The 15,874-nt window shown below is 35.9% G+C and overlaps 1 long non-coding RNA gene across 5 annotated transcripts in view; it reads left to right on the forward strand.

The window, feature by feature from the left end:
- LOC138113021 (uncharacterized) overlaps window positions 1-15,874 on the forward strand; it is a 97,967-nt gene that overhangs the window by 26,922 nt on the left and 55,171 nt on the right. For all 5 annotated transcript variants that reach the window (XR_011151975.1, XR_011151973.1, XR_011151972.1 and 2 more), the window contains one exon: window positions 10,038-10,183. This is a non-coding gene — a long non-coding RNA (uncharacterized lncRNA). The remainder of the gene's footprint in view (window positions 1-10,037; window positions 10,184-15,874) is intronic.

Genomic DNA, 15,874 nt, shown 5'->3' on the forward strand with positions numbered 1-15,874 from the left:
TGTACCATAAAATTAAAACATTTAGAACATTTGTTGTTTATTTCTCTTAGTTACTTAATGAAAAGTGCTCATTGAGTCCAGGGCTCAGCTTGTGTGAGACTTTTTCCTAAATCTGCTTTAACATTTTAATTTAACTAGAAGAATTACCCCTTTGACAGTGCAAGGCTTTATTTTTTTCATATATACTTGCATAACACACTTCAGGTCTTGAAGACAAGATGCAAATTTGAGGTCCTGGACCACTTGTGGTCATTAGTCTTAGCGGAGCTCTTTGCAAGTGGAAGAAAGTTAAGGCCAATGCCCTGCCCAGATGCCAGCTTCAGTAATTGCACTTTCTCTTCCTAAAAGTATCTTTGCTGTTTATGAATGGAAAATCTGCACTTTATATTCTTCCCAAAATTACTGCTTGGTTATGCTGAGTACTATATAAATGTTCAGCATGGACCAGAGGGGGTTAAGCGTAGACTCAGGCAGTCACCATTTACTTCTCTCTGTAGAGATGTCCACCTTGTGCTAAACACATGCACAGACACAAAGAGCTGAAAGGAGTTCTGTGTAATTCATAGTTCAAGTTTGCATCTCAGCAGGTACTGCTTCATGATGAGAACATTTCTTGGAGGGTTTTTGCTATTTGTCTCATGTTTCTTTAAGAAGAGTTCAAAGTACTTTAAAAAATGTTTGCTACTCTTTTCTATATTTTTTTTTCCCTTCGTTATTGCCATAAAAGGAAGAAAAAATGTCCAGGAAATATTTAGATGTTTTCTGATACTGTCTGTTTCCTCCAGTCCTTTTTCATGTGAACAACCATCAAAATATAATCATGGAGCACCAAATGCCATTCTTGTGTGATCCTTCTATTCAATAATGCTATAATAGAAATTGTTCAATGTTTCTCATGGTGTACTGCCTTCCACCAGGCTGTTGCTAGTACACATGTATTTTGATGAGAAGTCTACTGGAGGCTTACATTTGTGGGTAGGGAAAGGATAAGAATATATGGGAGGTGATAAAATTGCTTCATTCAGCACAGTTTTGCATTTAAAGGCAGGCCTAAGTAAACAGCCGATTATATTAATTTCAAGTTAAATTTGTATAGTGAATATCTTTTGAGCTGTGTAACTAATGATCAGGCACTGAAGCATCTGCACAAGAATGTAGTTGTGTAGTGCTCGTGAGCAGAGTTGGGCAGAAGTTCAGGTGGTGTGCTGGGATGTGCCAAGGGAGTGCAGTTTATATGAAGAACTTGATAAATGTTTTAGAACTTCTCTAACCTGGTTGGTCTAGTTTGTTTTGCCATTTTGCTAATAAATTCCCTGTACACTGTAGCCTTATAAATAAAACCAACTTCACTATATGATGAAACTAGCTTTCTCTTTAAAACCACATACTACAATAAAAATAGAATGTAATACACCAGAAATAGTAATAAAGATTGTCCCCCATGTGTGTAATCAGCAGAGCCTACTGAAACATGTTTCACTGTATTAAAATTAAATATCTAAAATAAGAAAAATAAATTTTCAAATTCTACAATCCTGGTATAATGATTACCACACATATATAATAAAAAAAAACACATGACATTTGTCAGTCTGATTGTAATAAGACATAATGTTTTACTGCCAGATTGCAGTTTTGTTAAGTAAAACTTGCAAATCACAACACCACAAATTTGGAAATGCAGCTTTAGCATTGTTCTGTGTTCAATAATTAAATACAAAATGCAAGGAGTTGCCTTCTTGACTTTCAAATCATACTTTTGCCACATCCAAAATGAAACACAACTGCAGGGTACTAATAAAAGTAGGCATGACTAGGCAAGGTAATTTCCTCCTGCATTAATCTTAAAATCCTTAAGAGTCATCAGAGTTTTATTTCACTGGTTCTGGTTTAAATGGCTGAGTTTAACAGCACATTAAAACTTGCACTGGGGATCAATTTCAAACAAATGCTCCCTTTGCAGTTGTGGCTGTATGAAGAAAACAGTCTGTTGATCAGAAATTCAGTGTACTTTAAACGGCTTTTGAAGTGACTCTCCTGTAAGTTTAAAGTGGGTTGGGTGCTTGATGTCCCCTCATTTGCTAAGGAGCTCTTTAATTTTAACAGCAAGTACTCAGGACAGTGTTTCCTTCTGCTTTGACACTCCCTGAGCACAGAAGGGATGAGTAGCTCCCAGGGAGCAGATTGTAAGTAGCCACAACCAAGGTCCTGCTGTGCAGTAGATCACTCGTAAGCAATTTTCTTTTCTTCTAAATGACAGTGGCTAGCTCAGATTCCTAAGGAATCAAACACACTTCTGATTTGCAAATTTACTGTTCATCTCTTATGGGCTCCCTTTTGCTGGAGGGTGATGGGATATAAAGGACCCTAATTTAATTTCTTGAATTAAGGAAAACTCTGAAGTGGGCTCTTCTCCATGTCTAGCCTTTGTCTCAGGGAGGAGATGACCTCATTTCTGCTACAGCTGAAAATAAAATAAGGCAAAGAGTGATTGTGTCATGCAACTCTTATTCATTTCTGTAATCCTAGTATGGATAACTGCATATCCTAGTCAGTGGAAAGGAGGGCAAGACAGCTCTGTTGTAGGACTGTGGGTGTCATCTTATGCCTTCACAGTTGGAGATTATCTAGGCAATGAAATCAATAGATAAGAATAAATTCTTGTGACAGCAATGGCACTTCTATGTATGTAGTTCTAGTGAAATATTTACAGCTACATTTGTGGGGTAAATATAATCACAGTCTAACCTTTATAATTTCTGAATTTTGTTATCTGATGTCTGGAAGCAATATTTGAACCAGGAGGCCAAGCATACTTAAATTTGACTTCTGCTGTTTAGTAGTATGTATAATTATTTCATGCTTATGTTTAATTTCAAGTGATTTTTAGCTGACATCAGTGCAGAAGCACTCAAGTATTTTTGGGGGAGAATAAAATAGCTTTTGATAAGTCTTGCATTGCTTTTTAGTCCTGACTAAGCTAATTTAGTGACTGGTGGTGCTTATGTGGCAGGTACCTCTGTAACAACACGATAGATGTCTTTATTAGGGCCATTTCTCATAAAAAAGCACAGGAGAAAATTTATATAGCTCCTATCCTTGGGAGGAACTTGAAGTCTGGTCTGAGATGCTTTTTTTTAAACTTTTTCTCTTTTGTATTTCATAGATTAGTCTCTCTGCTCCAAGGCTTCCAAGTGTTGTATCTTTTATCAATCACAAGCATCCCTGCTCACCTCCTGCATTCAGCTGACTCCAGGCAAAGTCCATTTATTTTTACTAGTTTCTCATAGGTTAGTAAAGGGTCAATTTTGTGAGCAGCAAAGAGGTGGCTTTATATTTCTCTTCTGGATTCCCCACTACATTAGACATACTTGGCTTTTTCTTTCTAGCTTGGAAGTAGTGGGATTATTAGAAGAATGAAGTAGAGAAATTTCTTCAGGGTCTACCACCTACAATTTGTAGGTGTTGTCTTCCATCAGAAATACTTATCCACCATGTGCAGCAGTTACCTTAGCAATAATACTACCCTAGTTAGCCAAAATGTGCCAGTGTTCATACCAGCTTCCTCCTTAGTTCTGACAGCAGCAAGCATTGCCTCTGCCAGCCTCTGGCATCCTTACCAATTGGAGCTGTTAATTTTTCAGTCACTACAATTAGTCGTCAGTGATTATTTTCCAGACAACTTTCAAATATGCATATTAGGTAATTAAATTTGCAATAAATGTCACTCTATTATGCTAATGTTAAATATGCAACCCTTTCCTTGTCCTTCTGTATTAAGCCTTTTCTAAACTGATGTGTCAATAACAAATTTTTTCCAGGTGTTCTAGATCAACAGTTATTTTCTGAACTGTGATGTAAAAAAAGTGAACTCACCTCATTTGTACTTTACACAAAAGAAATTTAACGTCTTCAGAAGTCAGTTAATTGCATTCAGGTGTAGCTTCTAACATTATTTTTCTCCTTTAGTACCGCTCAGAGATATATTCTTATGTTTCTTCTGATTCAGTCCTTTTGAATCTATCATGATGCTAGACTAACAAACTTTTAATGTTGAAAAGAGTATTAAATTATTAAGAGAATATCTTGTACCCAGAAAATCTAATTACAAATAATAAAGTTTCAAAAATATAGAAATAATTTCCTTTTAACTGTCAGTTTTTCTCTTCAAATTTTTTTTGAGGAGGAAATTGTTCTTATTGCGGTTGGGGTGGATCAGAGCTCAGTCCTTTCAAAAGACAGTTTCTGAGGGCCTTTTCTCTTTAGGTTTCCTGGTATAAGACTCTGACATTATTTTTCGTATTATTAAATTCACAGGTCTTATGTCATAAATGCTAGACTTCAACAGTTGTTCAAAGGGAACCAGACCACATATGTCATCAGTTTTAATGGTGGACTTAACAGTGTTAGGTTAACAGTTGAATTTTATGTTCTTAAATGTGTTTTCCAACCTAAATTACAGAATGACTTAGGTTGGAAGAGACCTTAAAAATCATCTAGATAACCTAACTGAATCTGTGATTCATTAATGCTCTACCAACTCCTGCCTGCTTCTGCCATTCCACCTTAAATGGCTTCTTAGAAGCAATAACATTGTATTGATAATTTTTTTCTCCTTTAGCCCTTCTTATTACAGAATTTTAATGAATGGGCAAAATTCTGAGCCAGGATAATTGCAACTGGAAAACTTTCTTTGCTAAGATGGTGGTTAGTAATTTTTGGGTACTATGGAGTTAAGCTGGGCCTAAATAATCTTCAGAGATTTTTTTCTGTGTTTCATGTATTTTCTTGTCCCAAAAAATGAAAGTGAAATAATTTTTCTTCCTCTTGACTAAAACTATTTCTGAAAAGCAAACTTTTCCTTTACACCATAGCTCCTAAAACAGTGCTTACTAACACATTTGATAAAGCCTGGGATGATCCTAGTAACATATTTTTGACAGTGGTATTCCCTGATGTAAGTCTTTCTTTGCCCTGGCAAGCTTACGGGCTTAAGTACCAACCATGGTACAAATTTCTTTTCAGTTGTCAGTGAGGGCCCCCTTAGACACAACAGAACAGGTGGGAGCAGGTAAATAGGCATTTGGTAGAATGAAAGCATAACAGAGTTGTTGCACTTGTTTATCTGTTTTCTAAGATGAAATTCCCTATTTTATGTGTACATTTTGGGTGTTCTAGAAGACTTTCTTTGCCTGGAATATGTAGCATAAGATGTTATGTTTGTTTGCCTATGGAAAGTACGTATGACTGGGAGAGAAAGTGACCATATGTTTGGAAACTGTGCTGTAATACATATGCATCAGGGCGCAGAGCTCATGTAGTGTGTGCAATCTCAAGCCTTTCCTCTTCCTGATTGTGAGCTCTTTCCAGCACAGCTCTAATGGCAAATTCTGCATCCCTGCAAGTTTTCAACTTGCTCATCCAAATATGCTCAGACGTCTTTCATGTAGGCCTTTTGATGTAATCTCATATAAGGCGATCCCTATGATCCCTATTTTAAAACAAAGCAACTTTAAAATTAGTATTGCAGCAGAGCCACTTTCTTTAAGCAAATCAACCTCCTGACTTGATGTTGAATGACTAAGCCCCACTTCTGGAAGTTTACAGCACAAATTTTGACCGCGTTTAAACTGGAACAGAGACAAGGTGATTATATGCTGTCTTGATGTCTTCCTCAGTACAGGAAATAGAACAGAATAGGTTTTTGTGAAGAAAGGTGCTGAATATACTAGTTTTTCATGTTAATATAATTTGGAGCAGACAACTGTCCCAAAGGAAAAATTCTTTATGAAGATAGTTTGCTTTGTTGTATGTGTTTAATATGCAGAGGAAGAAATTAATTTAGTGCACCTAACAGCTACAATATAAAAACACAAAACTCTAGAGCAACTTTAAAAAAAAAATACTGTTGTTGTTAGATTTACCCAACCTTGCAAGATGAGTTTATAAAGAAAGCATAGTTACCAGTGCTATAGAATTTTATTGTTTACAAAAACCCCCACAAAACCCCATAAGAACAAAATAAAGCCTATATCTTTTACTTTTCTTGTTATCATTTTTTTAATTGCCTTACTTTGAAGTATTGCAAAAATTTGCATGATGACATGAGTCCTCATTTCCAATGGCTCCCAAAGGAAGCTCTGTGACATAACAGAATTTACCTGAAGTTAGTCAGTCACAAGAGATTTAAGGTGAGATTTAAAGGGCTTCCAAGTTGTCTTTATAGTCCACACAATTGTGTGTTTGGACCTGCAGGTATATATGCCCTTAAAGGGCAAAGTACAGCTGTTATGACACTGGATGTGGAAATACCTGATGTTTAGGGGTCTCATTTGTGATATGAAACCCCTACTTTGACATCTGACTGAGATTTACTGATAGCATAAACCATGAGATCTACTGATTTCTTTTATTTAAAAGACACCTATAAGGTGGCCATCTTAGTCAGCCAGTAAGAAATCCTGATTACAAGCAGTATTGAAGCACTGCATTAATTTTTCAGGTTTTGAACATATACCTCTATGTGATATTTATAACCTTAAGTTTTCTCTTGGCATTTGAACATGGGAGCTGTGTCTTTACAAAAAGCAAAACGTAATATTCTTTTCTTGAAAGGAATTTCTTTCCATTGGTGTGAGGTGTTCAGCAGAAGGATCACCAGTCTGACTGCCAGAGACTTGAACCTATATCAGATTCAAACCCCTGTCTCCTTTTCCAGCAAGAGACCTCACTGTTATACTATTTCTTGTTTGCTCTTCCCTTCCTTCTTTGCAGAAAAAAAAGGTGTTAGCCTGAAGGGAATAAGCAGGATTCCTGATGGGGTATTCTGCTAGGAAAGGGAAATCTGTGCTCTGCTTCCAGGGACTGCTTGTGTTTTACTCATTAACAGTTTCATACAAATTACATGAAATCTCATTCATAAATGCAGCTTCCCAGTGAGCTGTATGAATACATGGTTGTTCAGCGCTCAAGAATGAGACTCTGGGTGTATTTAGAAGCAGAACAAGTATCTAAGTTCTCCGTAGTCCAATGAATGTCATGAAGAAATACCTGAACTGCAGGCTAAAAACGTGAAACCGTAATATCTGTGGCTACCCTGGCTGAACTAATCATCACATCTCAAGAAAGCGAAGACGATCAGATTGCTTCTAATGTTTGAGATGCCCTGGTGCCAGTTTAAGTGTAGGCTGTGTCAAAATGTAGGTACTTGATGCTGTTTCGGTCTTGGAACATTGAACATATCTGCGTTTGACCAGAGGATTTACTATGGGAAATCTGCGTGCTTCTGAAGTGACAGCTGGAGATCAGATTAAATATTCAAGGGTTCCTACAAAAATACCTGTAATGGAATACAACTGAATCTCATTCCTGGGTGAGCTTTGGACACCTACGGACTTAAGCAAACATCTAAATGTTGGTACTGCTGGATTTATGAACATGAATCTGTCCTGTCCCACTCCAGCATGAACTATGTGAGCATGATTTACTGAAATGGAAGGGAAAGGATAGGCTGGACTTGCTGGCAGATGGCTGAGCTGTCTCCTGGGGAGGTAAGAGGTATGAATTTGAACCCTGTCAGACAAAAGAGGTAATTGATACCTTGCCTCAATTTAATAACACACTTGAGCGTCTGCTCAAAAGCTCCTATTGTGAGTGTCTGAGTTGCAGAGTGGATGCTCTTCATGGTGCAACTTGCAGTCTTACTCCCTGAATGTCAATGGAATCCTTCTGGATTTACTGTGGACTTAGGGTTCTCTCCAACGGAACCCTGCTGAAGACCTTGCTCCAGCCTGCAATCAGAATACAGCTACGTGTGTCTGGGTTCCAGTAGGAAGAGGAGATCATTGATGGACTGAGATTGTCTCACTTGGTTACACCATGGTGCTGATAACGCCAAGGTTACAGGCTTGATCACTGCATGAGCCATTTGATGATGATTGTGGGTCCTTTGCAATTAAGAATATTCTGATTCTGTGACTTGCAGATCAGCTAAAATGTTGAATACTTATGAAATCGTGCTGTGCTTCACCCACAAATATTTTTGTCTGTGAATATACATAAGTGGTGTGTGGACAGATGAGATTTGTTTAACCTAGTTATGCTCAACTTACAGTGCAATATCTTTGTGAGCAGGGGTGCAGGTTTCCATCCTTCTTCAATGATTTAGTGTAACTGAACCACAATGAAGTTCCCTTCATAGAACAGAATGTTATTTTCTACTTGCTGTGTGTTTTGCTTCAAACTACTCAACTTTGAGCTCTTTGGAGGACAGTCAAACCTTTGCTATATGTATGGAAAGGTCTTTACATGGCAAAGACTCCTGTGTTCCTGGTGCTTGGGGGCTAGTTTGAAATGAAAAGTAATGTTGCAGTTTTCCAGTGAGAATGGGAGGGAATAATAAAGCTTCTTTGCAGATTTATGGTAAAATTAATCTAAATATTTACTTGTAAGAAATGTAAATTTTCTACTATACTTTGTACTGCAGTGACAGGTACAATTTTCTCAAGGTGGAATCATATAACTTGTAAATTTTCAGGGTGATCCCTTTATTATGTTTTTGTTTGTTTGTTAAATCAAAGGTGGAAATTATAGTGAAATAAGCTTCAAATGTCTTTCTTGTGTATTTAGCTCCCTAGTACTGTATGAACAGCTTATTTGAGCAATAGCTATAAATACATAGTGGCAGACAAACTGTACAAATGAACTCGGAGCTATATATATATGAGAATGTTTTGCACAGGTTAAAGGAGAAAAAGGAACATTTTCCGGTGATATCAAAATACAGCTTGATTGAAGATATGCAGAGGAGTACAAGCACGCATGATTATTGCTTGAGCTTATGAAAATGGAGCTCTTAATATCTGTTCTAACCTCCATTAGGAATATTATAGATCTGCAGTCTGCATCTATATTGGTTATTTAACAGTGATAGTGCATATTGTAATTGATCTAGATAAAGATGTTAGTGTAAAGTATGGCAGATGTGCTTAAACCTTATGTCCCCATGTAGTCATATTGGCCAATGATGGCTTAATCTTTCTTTGAGATAAAATGTGCAGCTCCACATTGTAGCTTCGTATAACTTTTAAGTGCAAAACTCCTATGCATCTTTATTTAAAGTGACAGAGCTTGTATCAAATAATAAAGATAATTGTGCTGAAACTGAAAACCATGTCCAAGTGAAGAATTCTGCTGATTTTGTGTGCATGATTGTTTACAGATTTTGTTCTCCATTTGCTCCCAAAGAATACACTTAAACACTCAATCAATGAATAACCTACAGCAGTTTGTTGTAGATTCAATAATGGGGAATGGTGCATTGTAGCAGGATAGTCAGATATACCCATAGGAAGTGTCAGTGGTCAAAATGCTTCCATTGCCAGAAGGTAGTCTGAAAATGGTCTAGAAATTCAATACAGCATTGACCCTACATTGTATACATGATCTGCAGTCTGTTTCTCAATCTTATTTGAAGTTTAAAACCCAGCCATTTTAATCCTAGGATTCAAAATATATGTACAAATTTATATTCTGGATTAAAACTATTTTTCTTTCTCTAAAGCTGTAAGTTTGAGGTATTAATATTTTTATATATATATCTTTCTATATAGAACCTTCTTGGCCTTTTTTAGCATAAACATATTTCATGACAGTGAAGTTTCTGAAACTACAGTCTTAGAAAATTTATGCACACTACTCTTTCATTGTCAGGTATCTCTACCTGATACCAAATGTTTTGGAAATGCATAATGATACCAAATTATAGAAAATGTGTGTTTCTAGGCTTATTGAAAAGCTTTAGCTCCTTTTGATATGAGGAAAATGTCTTGATATGAGAAACAATTCTGCCTTTTAACATAGAAGTTCATTTAAACATTTGAAATTGAAACAAAATTGTGAATGAAATTTTAAAAATATAAATTGAAGATTATATTTCTTACACAAGACTATACATTAATTTTAATATATAAAGCTAAACTTGTTTTGATCTATGCAAATTTCTATTCTCTGTTTTTATTTTAATTTTTTTTTTTTAGACCGGCAGTATTAATTTTCTTAATAATCCCACCTGGGGCCCTGCCTACTCCCTATGCCCAAATGGATCCTATGCTGCAACTTGGATGGAACAAAAACTTTCTGCTAATTGACACATCACCTTGCTCCAGTCTACTGCCTATTCTAGGTAAGTCTGATGCTTTTATTGTGAAGTGTGTTTCTTGTTTTCTAGATTGCCAGTGAAAGTCTTGCTAAACGTGTGCTGCCTTACCCTGTGATTCAGACTGATGCATATTAAAGTGAGTGTTGCTAATAAATACTTGGAAAAACTCATTGCATTTAGTGCCTTGAGTTATGCATATGACCATAAAGTGAGATTACACCACTTGCAATTTTTAATGTACAGTGTCACAGGCTGGCTTTCAAAAATGAGCACACAGCTCTAGCATTTGCTTCCCAAGTAAAATCTACTTGTCTTATTAAAATATCAGCCATCAACTTTTTGGTTTAATTCAGATTTTTAAGAAGACCTTCCTCCCTTGAGGTTGTATGTATGATGAAATATTTTAACTGTATCTTATTTAAGAGATGCAAATAAAACCTTTCAGCTTTTTCTGAAGCCTGGAAGTGTTTTGTTTTGCCAGCTGGCTATGAAAGTTCAGTGCATAAAATGTTAGGAGCCTGACTTTCTTCTGTCTTGTAGATCTTTGAAAAATTGGTTTATGGCATGTCATACATCATGTATCTAAGACATATGGGAATAGTTAGAGATTAAGGTAAATAGACAAATTGAACTGCTTTAAATCATTTTTCCCTGTTTCACTTTTATGAAAGAGTTTATGAACAAAAGTTGACATTAAGCAATCACAATAGGCTATTCTATATGTTTTAGACAGTGGTAAAGACTTTAGTGTCAGAAAGTGTTGCATCACTGATGCTTCTATCAATTTGATTGGTGTCCAAGTTTTAAAAATGTTACTTTGTCAAGTCATAACCTTTTCTGAGTCTTTCATTTGTCATTGTTTTGATGATTATATCTTAAGAAAAAAAAAGAAAAATGTTCTGTGCATCAGGAATCATATCATAGTTCATAAGGCTTATCAATTTCTTGGATAAAATTAGCATTTGTTGTCTTATGTAATATGATTGCTTAGATGTTTTGGTGTAAGGTTTCATTTTAAAGATAAGGATTAGAAATTTTGCTCAAGAAAAGTTTGTTAGAAATGTGTTTTAATGAAATGTCAGTTTGGCTTGCAAAGTCATTAATGAGAAGACTTATTCACACATAGCCACCACACTCTGGCTGTTACTGTTAATAGTAGTGCAGCGACCTGGGGGCTTCCAGACCAACGCAAAAAAGTCAGGTGACAAAGCAAGGTAATTCCGAGTACGAATTTGATATAAGCAGACAAGAATTTTTTTTTTTTTAAGTCTTAAAAGCCCAACAAATTGGGGCTATTCTCTAGATACCAAATAACTGAGAGGGAATGGATCTGTTTTGCCTATTTGTGTTCTTTGAGTCTCTGCAGGAACTTAAGAAAAGAGAAACAAAAAGGAGTGTGCCCTAAGAATACCATCCATGGTTTAAAGTGCTGTTTCCTTCACTTTGCAATTTCAGAGCAATTATTTGTATTGTCATTCTAAAGGGGTGGGAGCTGGGCTGGGTGTTCAAGATGTTGCTAAGATTAATTGACCATATCTAAATATTTCTGTGTATTTATAAGAAGCTTTAGGTGAGAAACAACCAAGCTACAATATTTTATTTTATTCAGCTCCTTGGGAGCAATTTAGTGATCTTAAATTAAAACACCCTTCCAACTGTCTACTAAATAATGAGTGTTATGTTTTCACAAATATTGTATTTACTCCTTTACAGTGTTTACTTATTAGTTGATTGTAGGGAGATTCTTGCTACACATAATTTGTAGGCCTTGCATTTTTATTGGTTTAGTACTAGTCTTATAACTAATAGCTAATTTGGTTTATTTCTGCTGGATGCAGTAATAGGAATAACATCAGCGATTTCTCTGATGATGCTAGAAACCAGTGGTTTCTATCAATCTGTTTATAAACCAAAAAAGTTCTGGAATATCTGTTCGTTTGCAAAAGGTAATTTTATTCTCAATACAGATCAGGGGCAAAAGCATAGAAACAAAATAAGATTTAATGCTAGGAATGTTCTTTTCTGTAGCAAGGCAATAATGCTGCTTTGTTGCTATTTTTAGTGGGCTACTGATTGTTTTGAATTAGAGAATGTATTTAGGACTGTTTTTAGGACTGTTTTTTATGCACTGTGTAAAAACCAGGCACTGTTTATTTTCAGTTCTATGGGTATAAGTGCAGTTTTTAGTCTCTTTGGTAGGAAAGTGCTTGTTTCCTGAAATCTGTTGCTATCTTTCCTGTCTATCAAATTAGCTATAAAAATAAGGTAACTGAACAAACCCCTACACTATTAAAAGAATTCTTGGGTGAGTTATATTCCTTAAATTAATGGAGAAATGACTCTTTATTTTCCTGATTAAATTTGTATGATAAACTTGATTATTGAACTACATTGTAATGTTTTGTGTAAAAAAAGATATTTTAGCACAATTTGCTGCTAAGGCAACGTCTCTTTCTCTCTTCTTCTCAGTACTGTGTATAGAAAGAGTGCCGGTAAACTTAGCCTGACACCCAAATGTTGCTCAGTTTAAGCAAGGGAGCTTTGATACTTCAATCACAAGAGGGAGCTGTTGGAGCTAAAACTGCTAGAACTGCGTGCCTACGCATTGCCGCTTTAATCGATACGCTCAGTTCTAAATATTTAATGCAATACATTAACAATTATTAGTTTCCACCATCACACTCTCTGACTACCTCTGACATGCATTTTCTAAGAGAGGTATGAAAACAATAATTAAAGTGAATAAACCTATACATTGGCAGTAATATATTTGGTGTGTGTGTGGGAACAACACCCAATCTTTTCTCCTTATGTTGGTGACAAGCTTAAATCTGCTTCAAAGCAAATAGTCTTGTCAAGCGATGAAACATGACTTTCGTTATAGAAACCTTTGTTATTCATTTATGTTGTTTTGTATCAGAAGTCTGAGGGTCCAACTTTTCTACTGTCTCTGCTAGGAAATTGAGTGCACACATGAATGTCATATGGTGAAGAATGTCAGTTTATATGAAAATTGAAGAATTATCGGTGTTTCCCCTGCAGTTATGCACAAAGGCATCATTGTCAGTTGCCTTTCTTAGGCCTTCCCTGCAGGCATGATCAGACTCAAGCAGACAGCTATTTTCCTTTAATTTTCCACAGCAAGTCAGTAATGCTTATGATTATTGTGAAGTCAGGAAAAGTTTAGTTTCATCAAGTGACATGTAGTGTTGCAATTAGTTACTTAAGCACTTCTTATAAAATTTTCTACTACAGTATCTGGCTTGTCAGATGCAGCTAAATATTAGCATCTCGTATTAAACAGGAGGGTGAAAACTCCTAGCAGAAAGCCCAGCTGACAGCTCTCAACATGAGCTGAATGATCACTCACAATTGTAATCGATTCTGTAAGTACTGAACACAAACCCCCAGGCAATTGAGGAAAATAGGATGATGAAGGACTGCAAACTAATACGTTACACATCTTCATTGATTAGTCATTGATTAACCATTATTTTTCTGAATGACAAACAGCTAGTGGTAAAGTAACTGAAGCTGATGATTTATTTACATGTTAGACAGAAGATGACTTCTTTATTCAGCTGATTGTAAGCTAATGTGAAATCAGAGCACAGCAACAATTTAAGAATAAAGACAGGTTTATAATAATTTTTCCTTTTTTGACAGCATTCCTAGATGAAAAAATATTTTTACTGGGAAGAAATTTAACTAGACTTTAAGCAGCACATAAAATTCTAATGCAGATTATCTGCATGGTACCTGTAGTATAACTACATTTAAAGAGATCATTTTATAGACTTGGTATTTACAAGAACATTGATCTGTGTTTATTGAACTTTTAATTCTCTGTTTTGTCCAGTGCCTTATTGGCAATTAAACACAGCTGCAGAAATGGCAGAATAATGGTTTGCAATATACCCACTATCTTTATTATTCTGAAAATATCTCTAAACCCTAGCTTTGAACACCCCATGGAATTAGGAATCACATAATTAGGAAACAGTCTATGCATTTGGAGATCAGGAGTTTTTTTAATATATATCAAACATCTAATTATTATCAGCTCCTACCAATACAGTATAAAGTAAATCTGATTGCAGTGGAGTAGGGAGGGTGTTGGACTAAGGTTTCTGCCAGTCCAGAGGACTTGTGTTGAGGGACCAGATGACATTTTCCCCTTCTGGTGTGATTTTTTTGTTTTTGTGGGGGGCTTTTTTTGTTTGTTTGGGATTTTTGTGTGTGTGTGTTTGTGTTTTGGTTTTTTTTGGGGGGTGGAGGTTTGCGTTTTGCTTTTTTTTAAACATTTTTCTTCCCTGAAGAGGTAAAAAATCTATTCAATCATTTTAAGAAAAGAGGCCTCGGATACTGTCTGTTTGAGATTCCCTGGTACAGTCTACTCTAGCTATGGAAGTATTGTGGACAATGCCTGTTATTTATTAGTGACAAATCATTAGAAATCTTCACTTTTGTCTAACACAGCATCAATTCTGATAAACTTCATGTAAGCATGTGGGTATGTGTTTTCATAGGAATTATGTTCCAGACTAACAGTAATTAGTGTGCACTTAATCTAGAGTGCTAGTTATCTGAGATGTGTATTAACCACTTATCGGAGACAGTTTCAGTAAAAGATGTATGCTTTCAGGAAATTTTAATGTAGAATAACTATTTAAGGGAAATTCATCACCATTGCAAGATTTAAGGTAAAAGTATAACTAAGTTTGTGTTTATAAACACATAAACTAAGTAAAGAAAGATGGCAGTATACCATAGTACTGCAGTTGAAGTGCAGATGGGCTTGATAGTACCTTTAATACTGTTCTATTTTTATACAAAAAATTGTGCAATTCTGTTGTCTTCTGGTTCTAATAGTTTTTAAAATCTGTAAATTAATACAACTTCTTAAACATCAAATTCCTTCCCCCATTTTATGGTGAAAACTTATTGTAGAATCTTATGTTCTGCATGTGACTTAGAGAGGCTTACTTACAAGTGGATAACAACTGATGTCCAGCTGGTATCTTCTGAGCATGTTTAGTATGAACCTCTGCTAAACTGTTAGCTTTATGTTGAAATGTTTGTCAGCTGGAGCTAAGCCTGATCTTATTTCAGGGTCTGAGCATTTTTCACATTAAAAAAATAAACCTCTGTGCTCTTTGTGTTCAGGTTTGTAACTTGCTTACAAAAGATCTCCAGGACAGTGATGAATTTATGCTATTATTACTTTTGACTTTCTGCCAAGAAAGTTGAACCAGTTTGCCTCTTGGCACAGCAAGTCATCCCCTAGTTTCAAGACTGGGTTTTACTGGGCAGCAGAAGCATTTCACCAGGCACCAAGTTGCTACTGGCTAGGCAGTTCCAAGTTATGAGCATACCCATTTGACACGTCTTAATTATAAATCTCTACCTCCTCATGGTTAATCAGCCCTGTGCATTTCCAAGGAACCTGCAGCAGTCCTGCCCTCCCAAGCACTGCCTCGTGCTACATGATGAGCATTCACAACTGAACACTGCTGATTGCTTTAACAAGTCTGCAAAATAACAAATGAAAAATTCTTTTGCAGTAAAACCACAGGGAAAAGCCTCTAGGACAAAGCATGAAAATACTCACTTCCATTGCTCTTATGTGTGTTTTCAATACACATTTCTGGTTCCTTGTCTAAAAGTGAGTAAGAAATCCAATGAATCCTTATGGAATTTTGTGTGTCATACTCT

Source organism: Aphelocoma coerulescens, chromosome 7, assembly GCF_041296385.1.
Source record: "Aphelocoma coerulescens isolate FSJ_1873_10779 chromosome 7, UR_Acoe_1.0, whole genome shotgun sequence".
NCBI lineage: Eukaryota > Metazoa > Chordata > Aves > Passeriformes > Corvidae > Aphelocoma > Aphelocoma coerulescens.